General features: G+C 41.3%; 1 protein-coding gene and 1 non-coding gene across 2 annotated transcripts in view; one reads left to right on the top strand and one right to left on the bottom strand.

The window, feature by feature from the left end:
• The window catches only part of LOC126456012 (ubiquitin-conjugating enzyme E2Q-like protein CG4502), a 650936-nt gene that overhangs the window by 126661 nt on the left and 509430 nt on the right, over nucleotides 1–14845 (bottom strand). The window lies entirely within an intron of this gene.
• Trnat-agu (transfer RNA threonine (anticodon AGU)) lies at nucleotides 11728–11800 on the top strand. The gene has a single exon. It is a non-coding gene; the product is annotated as a tRNA-Thr (tRNA).

Genomic DNA, 14845 nt, shown 5'->3' with positions numbered 1-14845 from the left:
TCGTTCTCTGTTTTAACAAAAGTTGCGAAGTGTAAGCAACCTATTTACGAAGTGCGTGTGCATTTAGAAGTGTATTCTAGGCTATTATAAGTTAGTTCTCAAGCCAATTCAGAAGATTCTATTAATAATAAAACGGCATAAGACTGAATAACTCACAAACTATTAAATTTTACGTGTAACAACCTGAAAAAGGTTCCGTAAATTTAATTTTTAAAGAAATCTTCGACTGGGCAACATTGACAATGAATTCCATGGTACATTTTTTCAGACATAGTCACAATTTTCACAATTTAGGAGCAGTTCCCAATGGTTCATAACATGTGCTATTCAATTATCTTTGTACATCGTAAATACTATAGTGAAACAGTTTCATTACTCGAAAAGTATTACAAAGTGCAGCTAATCTTCATACTTACTAAGAATCTACCTTGTGCATTCTGTGGTTTCAAAAACCGTCTCAGAAATATTTTGTTTTCAGACATGAAACTAGTAGCTTCAAATAGGAAACGAATAATCTGTTTCCAGGCAACGAAGCGTTGTTGCTTCCCACAATATCTGCTATCTGCAGCAAATGCATAACGCACAACGTTATCATTTCAGAAGATACGCATTATCAAGTTTCTGTATTTAACTTGCAGTGGAATTTGACTGCAAAGTTGCTGAGCGAATGCGTGACCGCTACAGTGAATGTTCGTTCGTTATAATATAATATGTGGTGTGTTAGAAAACTAAGGTTCGTTTGGCCGCAAAAGATAAGGTCATGAGAAAAAGTTTTTATTGACAATAATATTTTACTGCATATCAATTTTGCTTTTCTACATAATCGCCGTTAACATCATACACTTTCTGTAATGCTGCACCTGCTTCTTTAATCCCTCTGGGTAAAAATCTGCCATCTGGGAATTGAATCAGTTGATAATGCCAGTTTTGACTTCATTGTCGTTTTGAAATCGATGTCCATACAGCCACTTTTTTCAAATGCAAGAAGAGGAAATAGTCGCTTGCTGCAAGGTTTTTCCCAACGAAAATCTTGACTCTTTATCTTGGTTTCAGCAGCGGTATGCGGGCGTACGTTGTCGTGAAGGGTGGTTATACCAGAAGACAGTTTCCCACGGCGTCGATTTTGGATCGCACGTCTCAGTTTGGTTAGCGTTTCACACTGTACGTCAGCTGTAATTGTTGACTCACGGTCCATGAAATCAATCAAAAGGACGCCATTGTCGTCCCAAAAAACGGTAGCCATCAGTTTCCGATTCGAGAAGGGAGATTGCTTATAATTTTTTTTCGGTTGGATGAACTTGAATGGTGCCACTGCATTGATTGTTGTTTCGACTCTGCATTGATCTACGATAACCACTTCTTGTCGTCCGTAACAATGTGGGAAAACAAATCATCTCCATCTTGTCTATAGCGCTCCAAAAACTGTCGTGCACTACATATTCTTTGCCCTCTGCGCTGATCGGTGAGAATTTTTGGAACCCACCTCGGACACATTTTGTGATATCCAAATTGTTAAGTAACAATCATATTAATTGAGTTTCGAGCAACATTTTGAAATTCATTACCCACACAACTAATCGTCACTGGGCGATCAATTCGAAGATTTTGGTTCATTTGATCAACGATGTCGTCGGTCTGAATACTGGATCTGCCACTCCGCTATTCACCGTCAACATTTATGCGACCATTCTGAAAGTCTTGATACCACTTTCGAACTTGTTTGTCACTCACTACTTTAGGTCTCTAAACTAGGCCTAACTCACAATTGATTTCAGGAACTGAATGTCCTTTTACCAGCAAAAATCTAATCACACGCCCACTTCACAATTTATGGGATCTACGATTGTCTCGGCTATTGCAATCTGCTCTCATCGGCTGGCAAAGTCCGCAGCTCGTGGTCTAGTGGATAGCGTTGCTGCCTCTGGATCACGGGGTCCGAGTTCGGTTCCCGGCCTGCTTGAGTATTTTCTCTGCCCAATGACTGGGTATTTGTGTTGTCCTCATGATTTCATCATCGTCATAATTTGTGGCAGTGGCTAGAGTGAACTGTGAAAAAATTGGACTATGTAACAATTGGGACTTTGTACGGGCGCTGATGACCGCGCAGTTGAGCGCCCCACAAACCAAATCATTTTCATCATCGTCATCGTCATCATCATCATCATCATCATCGACTGGCAAACGACTGCTAAATCAAAACAACACTGCAGTAGTTTCCTAAAGAGTCGGTAGACAGCGCTGCATGCGTCAGATTTCATTCAGGCCTACCATCGGTTAAATATTGGTCATAGGACCTTAGTTTTGGAATACGCCTAGTATTATCCGTTTAGCCATTTGTAAAAAATTAAATTCTTGTGACATTGTTGGCTAGGAGACACCGAAGAGCAGTTCAACAGCCGTACTGGAAATGCTTCTGTGTCCTTTTCTCACAATGGTACCTTCCCTTTGCGATGTGTGAGAGTTGTGTATTTAATGTTGGCTGTTAAGTGTAAACGACTGTAATGTGTGTGTGTGTGTGTGTGTGTGTGTGTGTGTGTGTGTGTGTGTGTGTGTGGTGTGGTGTGGTGTGGTGTGGTGTGGTGTTGTGTTGTGTACGTGTCGGATGATGATGATGACGATGATGATGATGAGAGAAGGGAGAAGGTGAAGTCCGGTGCCGGCACATGGCCTACTCGTCTCGCCGAGATTAACGTATTAACGTCTACATTCGAAGGACGGATCACCATTAACAGAGTAACATGCCCTCACTTCATGAATTTAATCCAGGGCTTTGGCGCAAGAACTAGTGATCAGGGACAAGACTAGTAAACAGAGACTTTATGCCACTCTCATTCTTTCCCCTACTGTAAAGGCTAGGGGGAAGCAACGAAAAGCACGCGGCGTACCTAGGCAGTTAACCGTCCAAGTACTGGCCACGCCCGACATTGCTTAACTTCGGTGATCTGGTGGAGAACAGGTGTATTCAAGGCAAAAAAGCCATTGGGATTCAACCGTAATTCATAGGATTCTGTTGCCCTTGGTATGCTGCAGGGCACTAGAAAAAATGGTATCGCGTGGGCACACCTCGTCACTAACATTCACTTCATATGAGAGTGGGCATTGGTAGCATAATGAACATGCCATATTCTCGTTATCTTAATTTGTAGTACTCTATTCTACAGCTGTTTGTTCATTCGGAGTAATCTTACATTGAGGTCATTAGAGAGGGAACACAAATACGATTGCTTGGAAGGGCAGGACAGAAAAGGAAATCGGAAGTATTGTTTTCAAATGAATTGTCTGGAATTTGCCTTAAGCGACATGGGGAAACGGGGAAACCACGGGAAACCTAAATCTGGATAACCGGGCGGAGAATTCGAACCGCTTCCCTACCGAGTGCTAGTCCAATACCCTAACCACTGTGCCACCTCACTCAGCTGATTCTTTCGTATAATTATATCTGTGTATTACTGTTACTAACAACGTGTTGATATTTACGTAACCATATAGCAAAATTCGGAACATTTTCCATCATCACAGTCCTAGCATCTCCATATTTCCTTCTTTAGTCTGCCACGTGGAGTTGTTTATTAACTATCGTCATCTGTTCCGCACCAATTCATTCGACACTAAAAATTAATAGCGATACCATAAGAACTGGTTATGTTACGACCCTGCGTCATTCCGAATGACAAGAAATAGACACTTTAACCTATCGCCGTGGAATACACTTTTCACAGTGGGACGTATCCATTCATAACAAAATCTAATTCCGGTACAGTAATATTGTTTGCTGGAACGCCCGATCGCTGACATATGAAACTTGTTCAGTCAAGCGAGCACTCGGCTGTGCAGGGATAAATCGCGACAACTGGGTGTCGCGTTCCAAAAATAGCTTCGAGCCGATAACAAAAAAAAAGCAGCCCGCGGGTACGCTCGTATCGCACTGCCACGCTGCAGACTGGCTTTCAAATTTCCAGTGTTTTCCACAGCAGCAGCGATGCTGGAGCTGGCCGGTGTCGTTAGCACCGAGTCGCGGACAAATATTTGCTATAGGTATGACTCATAAGCTTCGCTGTCTAACAGTTATTAATTACAGCCTCATTAGGGGCAGGTAGTTGACAAACAGCTTGCGGAATCCGTGTATTTTTCCTCAGGTTAATTTCCAGAGAAGCTTAATGTTCACCGTGTCGTCGATAGTAAGGTAATTAAGAGACCGACTACCTGTGCAGTTCTGACATCATATGGCCAGAAGAGCAGATAGGGAATCTGGGAGAACCGTGGCGCACAGAAATAACAATGGTATAATCTGGACTGAAGTCCATTGAATGCGAAATCTAGCTGGCAGTCTTGAAAATCCTTTATCGCCAACAGAACATCTATTTCTAGCATTGGTGATTCAAATTCCGGAGATTTATACGGACTGATAGAAATAACAGTTTAGTCATTTAGATCAGTCATATAGCAGATTTTGTATTAAGGTCAACATCTGACGGTTAAGGTCACAGGCTATTATATTGGTTAGGTTTTTAGTGTGCTGCTATGCAACAGACAGTGGCGAGATTTCACTTCACTGCTGGAAATCTCTCCCTGAGGAGAACACTTCTTGAACGTAAGTGTAACGTTTATTTGTGCCACGCTTAAACATCCAAATATTTTTTTCAACTTTTATAGTCCTGTCTCCCTCAGTTGCGTGTAATATTACGGTATATTAATAATTTTTACTTATGCACCGTCTGACAGCAACTGAATAACTTTATTCAGTTGCTGTCAGACGGTCCATAAGTAAAAATTATTAATATACCGTAATCTAAAGATTTCTTCTTTACTTATTGCGTGAAGTCATCAGCCTTTCAGCTAGAATGATGTACGAGTACTTCTACACTTCTCCTTCTGGACGAAAGTCGAGACTATAATGAGCAGATGTTTATGTGAAGATGAAAGCTACATGGCTTAACGTAGTTGTCTGGATGGGAAGTTGTAAACTCTAAAATCTCTTTTTACGGGGACAGGTATCAACACGAAATTATGCAGCTTGCCACTTAGATGTGTAGTGAATAAAATTTATACAAATGGAACTACAACACGGACTGAAATTTTAAACAGTCGGATTATTAAACGATTAGTAGGAGTTAGTGCAGAGTACAGCAAAAAGTCGCCAACAATGTTTATTGCAAATCTAGATTTCGTTTACATAGTGGCCATCTTCAGTGCAGTAAACGTAAGTTAAAACATTAAAACCCCTTATATATACACATAGTCCCAACTGGACCACTCATATCAAAGGCTGAGTTCACACTCCTTGGCTCCACACCTTGAGCGTCAACTCAGCCTTTGATTTGAATAGTCCAGTTGGGCTTATGTGTATACGTAGGTGCTTTTAATGTTTGAACTTACATTTACTGCACTGAAGATGGCCACTCAGTGAACCAAATATAGATTTGCAGTAAACAATGCAATAAACAATGTTGTTCAGTACCTCACTGATGTACCCTTTACTGCTTAAAAAAAAAAAAAAATACAGTCGCTGGGCACGTCTGCTTTTACATGGAATAAAACTTGACTCGATTAGAAACGTCAGGTCAGAGATATTAATACTAAATAGTACCTTTTCCATGTAGCGCCATATTCAGTCCTAGAGTGTACTGGGAACGATGATTGTTTCTCACGGTAAGGAATCAGTATCTTCACCACGAAAGGACGCCAGTTATAAGTTAATGTTTTGTTTTCAAACAATTGAGTTTAAATGTTACACTAACAATATGACAGTTACAGGGTGTTAAGGGTATAGGTACAGATGTTGTCATAATTGGTACTTAATGGGTGTTACTTGTTTTTCTCCGCGTCTAACAGTTTTCCCGCAAATACGCTACATAACCAACTATGTAACGTTTTGTGCACTGTTGTAACTGCGCTACGAATTGCACTAAGCCTGTCAGCACTCGTACTTGGAGGTACTAACCAACCAATTGTTGGTAATATCTGTAATTATTAGTCTGCAAATAAAGTATGTACTGATGTGATGTTGTTCAGTACACTCTCTTCAGTCATCAACAGAAATATCTGCACTCACACTCCTAACGCCGTGTAGACTGGATTAACTTTTTACTATAGATTATGTACACTGCAGTACAAAAATGAAGAGGATTACAGACCCATATGTGCTCTCAAACTTCGAAAATGAGGTAGGATGTGAAATAAAAAATGAATATGACTTTTCTGCGTTCTATCAACGAAAGGGTTATTAGAGACGTAACACAATACTGGAATGAACAAGAAAGGGTAATCTGTCGTGTCCATTTCAGACAACTATCTTGACATTAGATTTAAGTATAAATCTGGATGGCCAGAGCTATTTGAAACCCATCAAACGAGTAGCTGAAGTACGCACTATTCACCGAGATCTCTGAACATCGTCGAGCGGTCTAGGGCGCTGCAGTCATGGACTGTGCGGCTGGTCACGGCGGAGGTTCGAGTCCTCCCTCGGGCATGGGTGTGTGTGTTTGTCCTTAGGATGATTTAGGTTAAGTAGTGTGTAAGCTTAGGGACTGATGACCTTAACAGTTAAGTCCCATAAGATTTCACACACATTTTGATTTTTTTCTGAACACCGTGCATCACAGAGGGCTAGATACCTTCCGGGCAATTTTGACTATATGTGCGAGGATGTTTCAGGAAGAAAGGCGACAATTTCTCTGCGAAAGAAAGCTATATTTAGTAGAACAAAGAGATACACATTACTAAGGCACTGTTACATTTTGCTTTTCCTCGCAAGTCACCTTGATTGTCTAAGCATCTGCTCATCTGCTCCATCGGTAAGTCTGTCTGTCGAAACCGGCATGAAACGAGTCAGGATCAAGGTTTATGTGCCCCTTAATGCCTCCTGAGCGTCAGCATCGGTTCTGAAGTGGGGACTGGCTAGGTGCTTCCTTAAAGGTCCGAAGAGGTGATAATCGCTTGGTGCGAGATCAGGGCTGTATGGACGGTGTTCCATTACAGTCCATTGAAAACAGCGGACCACATAACGCGTATCCTGGACCTATGTGGTCTGGTGCTGTCGCTAATGTTCAAAGCAAGCTCAAATTTTCCTCCGAATCGCCTTCTGCTACCGTTTCAGCATGGCATAACAAGTGTCAGCATGGATGGAGAAATCAACCAGCATCAAAGCCTACGTGTCTCAGACAGACTGCTGCCATAAGTTTTCTCGCGTATTCCTTCGATTTGGACGTCTCATGATTTGGGAGGAGAGTGTAGAGAGAGACGAGAGATGTCTCCATAACACTGTTACTTTCATCTTTCTGTCATGTGTCTCATGATGAACGCACGTTTCGTCACCTATCACGATACGGTGAAGAAATGGAACACCCTCCACCTAATACCGCGTTAAGCGGTTTAGAGACGATATCTTTCTCTTGGCTTTATTCTCGTCTGAGAGTTGCCGCGGTACCCAGCAAGCACACGTCTTATGGTAGTCCAGCATTGCGTTCGTGTGGAATCTGGCGTATAGAAAGTCGGCTATAGGCTTGAATCTACCCTTTCACCACTAAACACGTTGTTGTCGGGGGCAGACGTACTTCGTCGCCCTGATCTTTGCTTTCCACCGCAACTGTTCTGCCTTTATCAAATTCCTGGCCCCAAAACTACATCCGTAAACAGAGATGAATTGCAGCTAGTGATGCTTTCTCTAAATGCAAAAACGTTAATACGCTCCACACTTCGAATATTCACCATTTATCCATCCACGCCTCAGTCTTGAATCTGTACTTCGAAGTGCAACCTCAGTCTACCGGTAGCATTTTTAATACTATGATCATCTATCTATAGTGTTAGTTAGATAGTTAGTTTCATGTTCAATGGATCGTCTCGCACGATAAATCGTAATAATATGGAACGAGTCATTTTAGGTTCACATCGAAAATTAATTTGTACATTTGGTTACATGCTGAACATTTTTAAGTTTGATTTTTTTAGAGGAAATGATATGTAGACATGTTTTAGTATTTCCCTAAAACATATTACAATAACAGAAACTCTGCACAGTGGAATGAGTTGTCAAGGAGAAACTTTCTCAGGTTGTTTTCAGGTCTTGCTCTGCTTTCTGCTAGGCTTTCAATATCACTGGGTAAGTGATCAACAATTTTTTTTCAGCATTGTGCTCCCCTTTTTGTGGTAAAGACACAATTAATGTGGAGTGGTGAACATAATTTTTGTTTCTGGTATTGTAATAATGTACATCGGTATTCGTTTTTAACTGTAGTGGGTTATTTACGAGAAACTTCGTGAGGCAATGAATATACTATGAAGCAGTAGTTAGAATGCACAACTCCTTAAACAGATGACCACAAGAAGATCGTGGGTGAACACCACAAATTGTTCTTGCAGCACGTTTTTGAATGAAAATAAGCAAATCTCGTCAACTTAGTGATTTGACTCTCCCAAAGATTTGCGATGATTCTAGGTGCAAATGTGGTTGAACTAAATTTTTTTGGAAGTTTCAAAACTCGCTTCTTCCAGTTTCAATTCTCATTGATATAGACACCCCTGTTTCCACCCTATTAATTATTTCCTTGTCCTGTGTTATACTGTGAGTGGTGCAGCACCCTTAGATGTGCAGAACTGAACATTTGTGTCTTAAAAATCAAGGATGAAACCATTTGTAGAAAACCAGTAAACTATACATTTGAGAAATTTGTTTACCATTTGTTCTATTTCTGTATATATGGTTGAAGTGATTACAATACTTGCGTCATGAGCAAAAAGAACTAATTCTGCTTGTTGTGTATTGGAAAGAAGATCGTTTACATATATGAGCAACAGTAGTGAACCTAAGATTGAGGCTTGGGGAACCTCAAACGTGATTTCTCCCCAGCCAGCATTATCTCACAGGACTATACTGATTGAATAACTAAGTACAACTTTCTGGATTCTTTTGTTTAAGAATGACATTATCCATTGGTTGACAATACCATCAGTCCCATAAAACTTCGATTGATCTAGGAGAATACTGTGATTCACACAGTCAGATGCCTTAGATAAGTCGCTGAAAATACCAACTGGAGCTGTTTTATTAGATGGATTTTAATTCACCATAGGTTTTTTTTTTTTGAGTCATCAGTCTTCTGCCTGGATTGGTTTGGACGGCCACGAATTACTCTCCTGTGTCAACCTTTTCGTCTCAGAGTAGCAATTGCAACCTACGTCCTCAGTTATATGCTGGATGTACTCCAGTGTCTGTCTTCCTCTTTTGCCTGTTGGATATACAGGATGGTTACAGTTAAACTTCCGTCATCCGAACCGGCGTAAAGGGAAACCTATTTACCGTACGGGTACCCAACTTTACAGGAATGATGTTCACACTATGCGCTGCAGGGTTTGCGTTGTTAGTAGTGTTAGTGTCATGACATGTTGTTAGGCGCCGGTACTAGTTTGCGACGTAGGGCTGAAACACAAGCAGCAGTGTGAACTACGAGAAAATCAGAGAAGACGAGAATATTATCGCAACATTGTACATCACTTGCTTCTGTGCCTTTAAGATAGCATAGAGTTCCGCATGAAAGACCATAAATTCGTCTGGATGTCGAATCAAAAGGCACTGGCTGGGGAAACAACGGAGCCGCCGTCAGTACGGCAGGCGTTAGACTCATAACTGTAAATTCCTGTCACTTTTCGATACTCGTCAAAAAATTCTTGTTTAAAAACTAAATGTAGTGTACAAGTTTGTACTTTAACTAACTGAACGAAAGCAATCAGGAGTACTGAAACAGTTGATTTTACAATTCTGTTTTAACAGAGTAAGAATGTGATTTTACGAACAAGAAAACGCATGGAGATGTTCTGATTTTCAAATTCGTGTACTATCTAAAAGAATTTTCCGTTTTTAAATGAATTGGGTAGAGATTAAGCAGACGTTCAGGACAGATTAAAACATATTGAGATATTTTATACACATTTATATCATACTGAAATATAGACTAGTACAACTGATAAAACTTGAGATACCGTCAACTGAAAATGATATGTTAAGAACACAATGTAGAATCCAGGATAGCAGATGGCTTCGAGAGGCGTTGACTGATTACATAAGGGCCGGCCGCCGTGGTCTCGCGGTTCTAGGCGCGCAGTCCGGAACCGTGCGACTGCTACGGTCGCAGGTTCGAATCCTGCCTCGGGCATGGATGTGTGTGATGTCCTTAGGTTAGTTAGGTTTAAGTAGTTCTAAGTTCTTGGGGACTGATGACCACAGCTGTTAAGTCCCATAGTGCTCAGAGCCATTTGAACCATTTTTGATTACATAAGAGGGGTGAACAAATGACAGCATTGTTTTCGATTAACGTCATTAGGATGTTAAAGGTAGACAGATAAAAGGTGCCACAGTGAAATATGATAAGCACGACATAATGCAGAGCGGAATGTTCAAATAAATTTAAGCCATGCTCGTAAGTTCAATCTAATCGCCACCTTGGAAATCACGACTTGTTTCAAAAGAAGGACCTAACGTGTGGGATAATAAGGTCGTAAGAGTCATTGCTGTTAGGATCTGCTCTCATGTACAACACAGACGTCAACAAGGAAATCACTGCAGATTACGAGAAAATCTTATGACATCCATCACGTAACAATGTCTCAATGTAAATCAGAATAATTGGATTTTTCCAGTTAATACACCAACAGATCACATCTGCAGTAGCTCTTATTTTTACCACAAGATATGCTACACCTGCGACTATTCGAAACTAGTTCGTAGATTATCCGGAAGAACTACTACAATAGCCCATGTTTATCGTAGTCAACTTTCCTTCTGTTCGCACAAAAGTTTATCCAATAAAGTGAGATTTTGTTATGAATACGGGTGTTACTGGCCCGGGGCGCTTTTATCTCGCACATACTATATAATATATATATGTGGTGTCTGTTCTCTCAGACATGTCCAAAAGAACAGACACTATTTTGATCCCGCAGCCACTATGAATCGAGACACAAAGGAATTGAAGATATTAGCTGCCAGTGGGCACTGATTTATGTAAATGGGGAAAGCTGAAAATTTGTGCTGGATCAGCATTCGAACCTGTGTCTCCTGCTTGCTAGCCAGATGCACTGAGTACTACGCTGTCCGGACACATTGTTCACCGGAACTGCGCAAACTACCCAACCACGGCTCCTGTCAGACCCAAATTCTCAGTTTATACCACACGCTACTGATGTAGAGGCCTGTTCATTAGCTCCATCACTTCGGACGTCTCGCCATTTCCTGTAAGAGTTCGAGCTTAGTGTACACTTGCAGTGAAAGGATCACTGGCCATCCTCACCTTAATTATATACGTGGTGTCTGTTCTTTTGCGCACCATTTTGATCCTGCAGCCGGTATGAATCAAGATACAAAGGAATTCAATACGTTATCCACCAGTAGGCACCGATTTATATTAATGGGGCAATTTGAAAATTTGTACTGAACCGGGATTCAAGCCCGTGTCTCCTGCTTACTAGGCAGATGCTCTTACCACTACGCCATCCGGACACTGTGGTCACTGCAACTGCGTGGACTACCCTAGCACTCCCTTAGAACACACCTTGCCTTCCTCCAGCGCCGATGCACACCAAGCTCTAACTCTTACGGGAATCAGCGAGACGCCACGTGTAATGAGGCTAATGAATAGGAACAGTACATCAGAAACGTGTGGTGTAAGTTGAGAACTTAAGGTCTGGCTGGAGGCGGGATAGGGTTGTCCGTGCAGTTCCGATGATCACTGCATCTGGATGGTGCAGTGGTTAGCGCACCTGCCTAGTAAGCAAGAGACCTGGGTTCGAATCCTAGTCCAGCACAAATTTTCAACTTGTCACATTGGTATAAATCAATGTCCACTGACAGCTAATACCTTGAATTCCTTTGTCTCTTACTGTATACTATAGTGGACTACTGAACACTTCGATGTCGAAGGCCCTAAAGGACCGAAGCACTTACTGAGTGAGTTGTGTGAGGCTATAGCGGTGACGAGTGGAGCCATACCGCCACCCAAGCGGCGGCGCCGCTGCACGTTGCTGCACACGCCGCCACGTCGCCGACGGACATTTCCTTGTTGCCTAGCAACGCATCAGACTATCAACGTAGGGCACATGCGATGCAGGTAACTGCACCCAAGGTACGGCTGTGTCCGGTGCCGAGCCAACAGCGGCTACGTTTCTCGAACGAGGAGGGCCAGAGCTATCAATTTACCTCTACTGTCGCGACAATACATGCATAATAAGACAGTAATTCAGTTTATCACCTGAAAAGTAGATTATTTCCAAAAAATAGTCTCCTTCGACTTCTATTCATTTGATCTAGCAAGTTTACAATATGGAGATTAGCGAATTTTTCCCGGCCTGATTATTGTGTTATACGTTTTCAGATGATGACAATCTTCATTTAAATACACTTTTTGAAATTCTGAAGGCAGCACGGGTAAAATACAAGCCTCAAAAAGTTGATGTACAACTTGTACAGAAACTAGACTGCAGTTGTAAGAGTCGAAGTGTATGAAAGGGAAGCAGTAGTGGAGGAGAGAATGAGACTGGGGGTAGTCAATCTGATGTTATTCAGCCAGTACGTTGATCAAGCAGTGAAGGAAACCAAGGAGACAATTGGAAAAGGGAATTAAAATTCACGAAGAAAAACAAACTTCGAGGTTTGTTGATGACATCGTAATTCTGGTAGAGACGGCAAACAGACTTGGAAGAGGAGTTGAATGGAATGGATAGTGTCTTTAAGAGTAAGTGTAAGATGAATATCAACAAAAATAAAAGAAGAATGACGGAATGTAGATAAATAAAATCAGGTAAAGCACATATGATTAGGAATGAGACGCCAAACGTAGTCGATGAGTTTTGCTATTTGGGCCGCGAAATAACTGACGATGGACGAAATGGAGAGCATATAAAATGTTGGATGGAAATAGGAATAAAATAATTTCTGAAAAACATAACTTGTTAACATTGAATATAAATTTAAGTGTTAGTAGGTTTTCCCTGAAGCTATTTGTATGGAGTGTGGCCTCGTACGGGAGTAAAATGTGGACGGGCAGTTCAGAGAAAAAGAGGATGGAAGTTTCTTCAACGTTTCTAAAAGAACAGTATTGAAAATTAGATGTGTGGAACGAATAACAGATGAGAAAGGGCTGAATATAATTGAGAGAAACAAAGAAATTTAGGTACGACTCGAGTAAAAGAAGGGCGCCTCAAGGAATCTTCAATTTAGTAATGGAAGGAGGCGTGGTGAGTAAAAATTTAGGGGAAGACAAAAGCTTGGACTCAATAAGCAGGTTCAAATGGATGTAGGTTACATTAACTAGGGCACTGATGACTTCGCCGTTTAGTGTCCTAAACCACTAATCATCATCGTCGTCGTCGTCGTGCAGTAGCTGTGCGGAGCTAAAGACACTCGCGCAGGTTAGATTTTCATGGACAGCTGCAGCAAACCAGTCTTCGGACTGAAGACCACAACAACAACAGTCGGGCTAACGAATACATTTCGACTCGCATCACGCAACGAAGACAACTGTGTCAGTTATCTAATTATTGACTGCAGAAATTGTTTTGGTTTTGTCGAACACCGAAAAATTCTCTGCCAAGGTGACCATCTTTTGTTCCGAATTGTACGAAATGGTGGTCCTCCAAGTTTTAAAGTTAGCCAATAGGAATAGATCGATGGGATTACACTGGCAGAAAACAGTTTATGAGAAATCGATTTGAATGCCAAACGATGCTTATTCCGGCTGTGAACTAGAACGAGATGTTGATTATAAAACTTTCGTGTCTGAAACAACTATCCATTGAAAAATTGCCTAAGATGACAAAGCATCCAGTGATGAGTTAACAGAGGTTATTCATCGTTACAACAGTTTTCAAGTCGGGAATATACGCTGAGCGGTCTTCTTCCCAGCCAAGTAAACGGCCAGGATTTTTCAATGCGTTGTTTTCCCAGCTTATGGACTCTGTTTTTATTGAAGTCTGGAGTGTGATAATGGGTGCTGATGAATGGCCCCATTTGGTACTGAAGTTCTTCCGCATTCATTCTCACTCAAAAATGAACAATCGCGGATAAAGATTTTTACGTTAGGTATTTACGTTAGGTATTTCGTGTAATACATATAAAATTCATGTAGTTGGGATACCTACAACTTCAGCCACGTCAAACTTGTTCAACGCATGACATTCATTAGCACATCATGGTTTTCTGGGTTACATAGGCTAGACATGCTGCTTAAAGCGCAACACGGTCCCCGTTTTATAAATAAAAGTTTTGATTTTGTTTTCTAGCCTTGGATCACACAAACAGAATCATAACTGGTTTAGACGCACTAGAAAGCCATTATCAGATTCCCTTCTTAAGAAGGAAGTAAAATTATACTTTGACAAAATAACTGCCTAACGTTTTCAAGTGCATGTAACTGTAAATAACAGCTAGGTTGGGCTTCATTTCTTGAATTTTCTGTTGGCATTTTTGTCCCACCCACAGGAGCTGATGGAATACAGGGCATCAGGTATTCTTGATGGAGCTTGCAGAAGAAATCTACCCTGAAATTTCCGAAGACTCTCCTACCATTTAACAGAAACCGTCGGGAAAGTGAAACAGGATTGTCGAAACGACAGTAGAAGAAGTAAAGAAAGCAAATTAGAATTTATCGAGCCGTCGATATCTAATGGACAATGGTAGAGAGAATGGCGTGCCCTGTCGAAGAGATCACCTTTGTTTTTACTGAAAGTACTCTAGGGAAACCTTGCAGAACTTATGTGAGGACGACAAGCACGAAATGTGTCAGAGGTTTAAAGCTAATTGCCCCTAAATGCGACACACAACCTTGCTCCACTGCAATTGTTCGCTGGTCATTGT

The sequence above is a fragment of the Schistocerca serialis genome, chromosome 2, assembly GCF_023864345.2.
Source record: "Schistocerca serialis cubense isolate TAMUIC-IGC-003099 chromosome 2, iqSchSeri2.2, whole genome shotgun sequence".
Lineage (NCBI taxonomy): Eukaryota > Metazoa > Arthropoda > Insecta > Orthoptera > Acrididae > Schistocerca > Schistocerca serialis.
The sequence above is the reverse complement of the archived record's forward strand: the minus strand, read 5'-3'. Positions and strand labels throughout refer to the sequence as shown.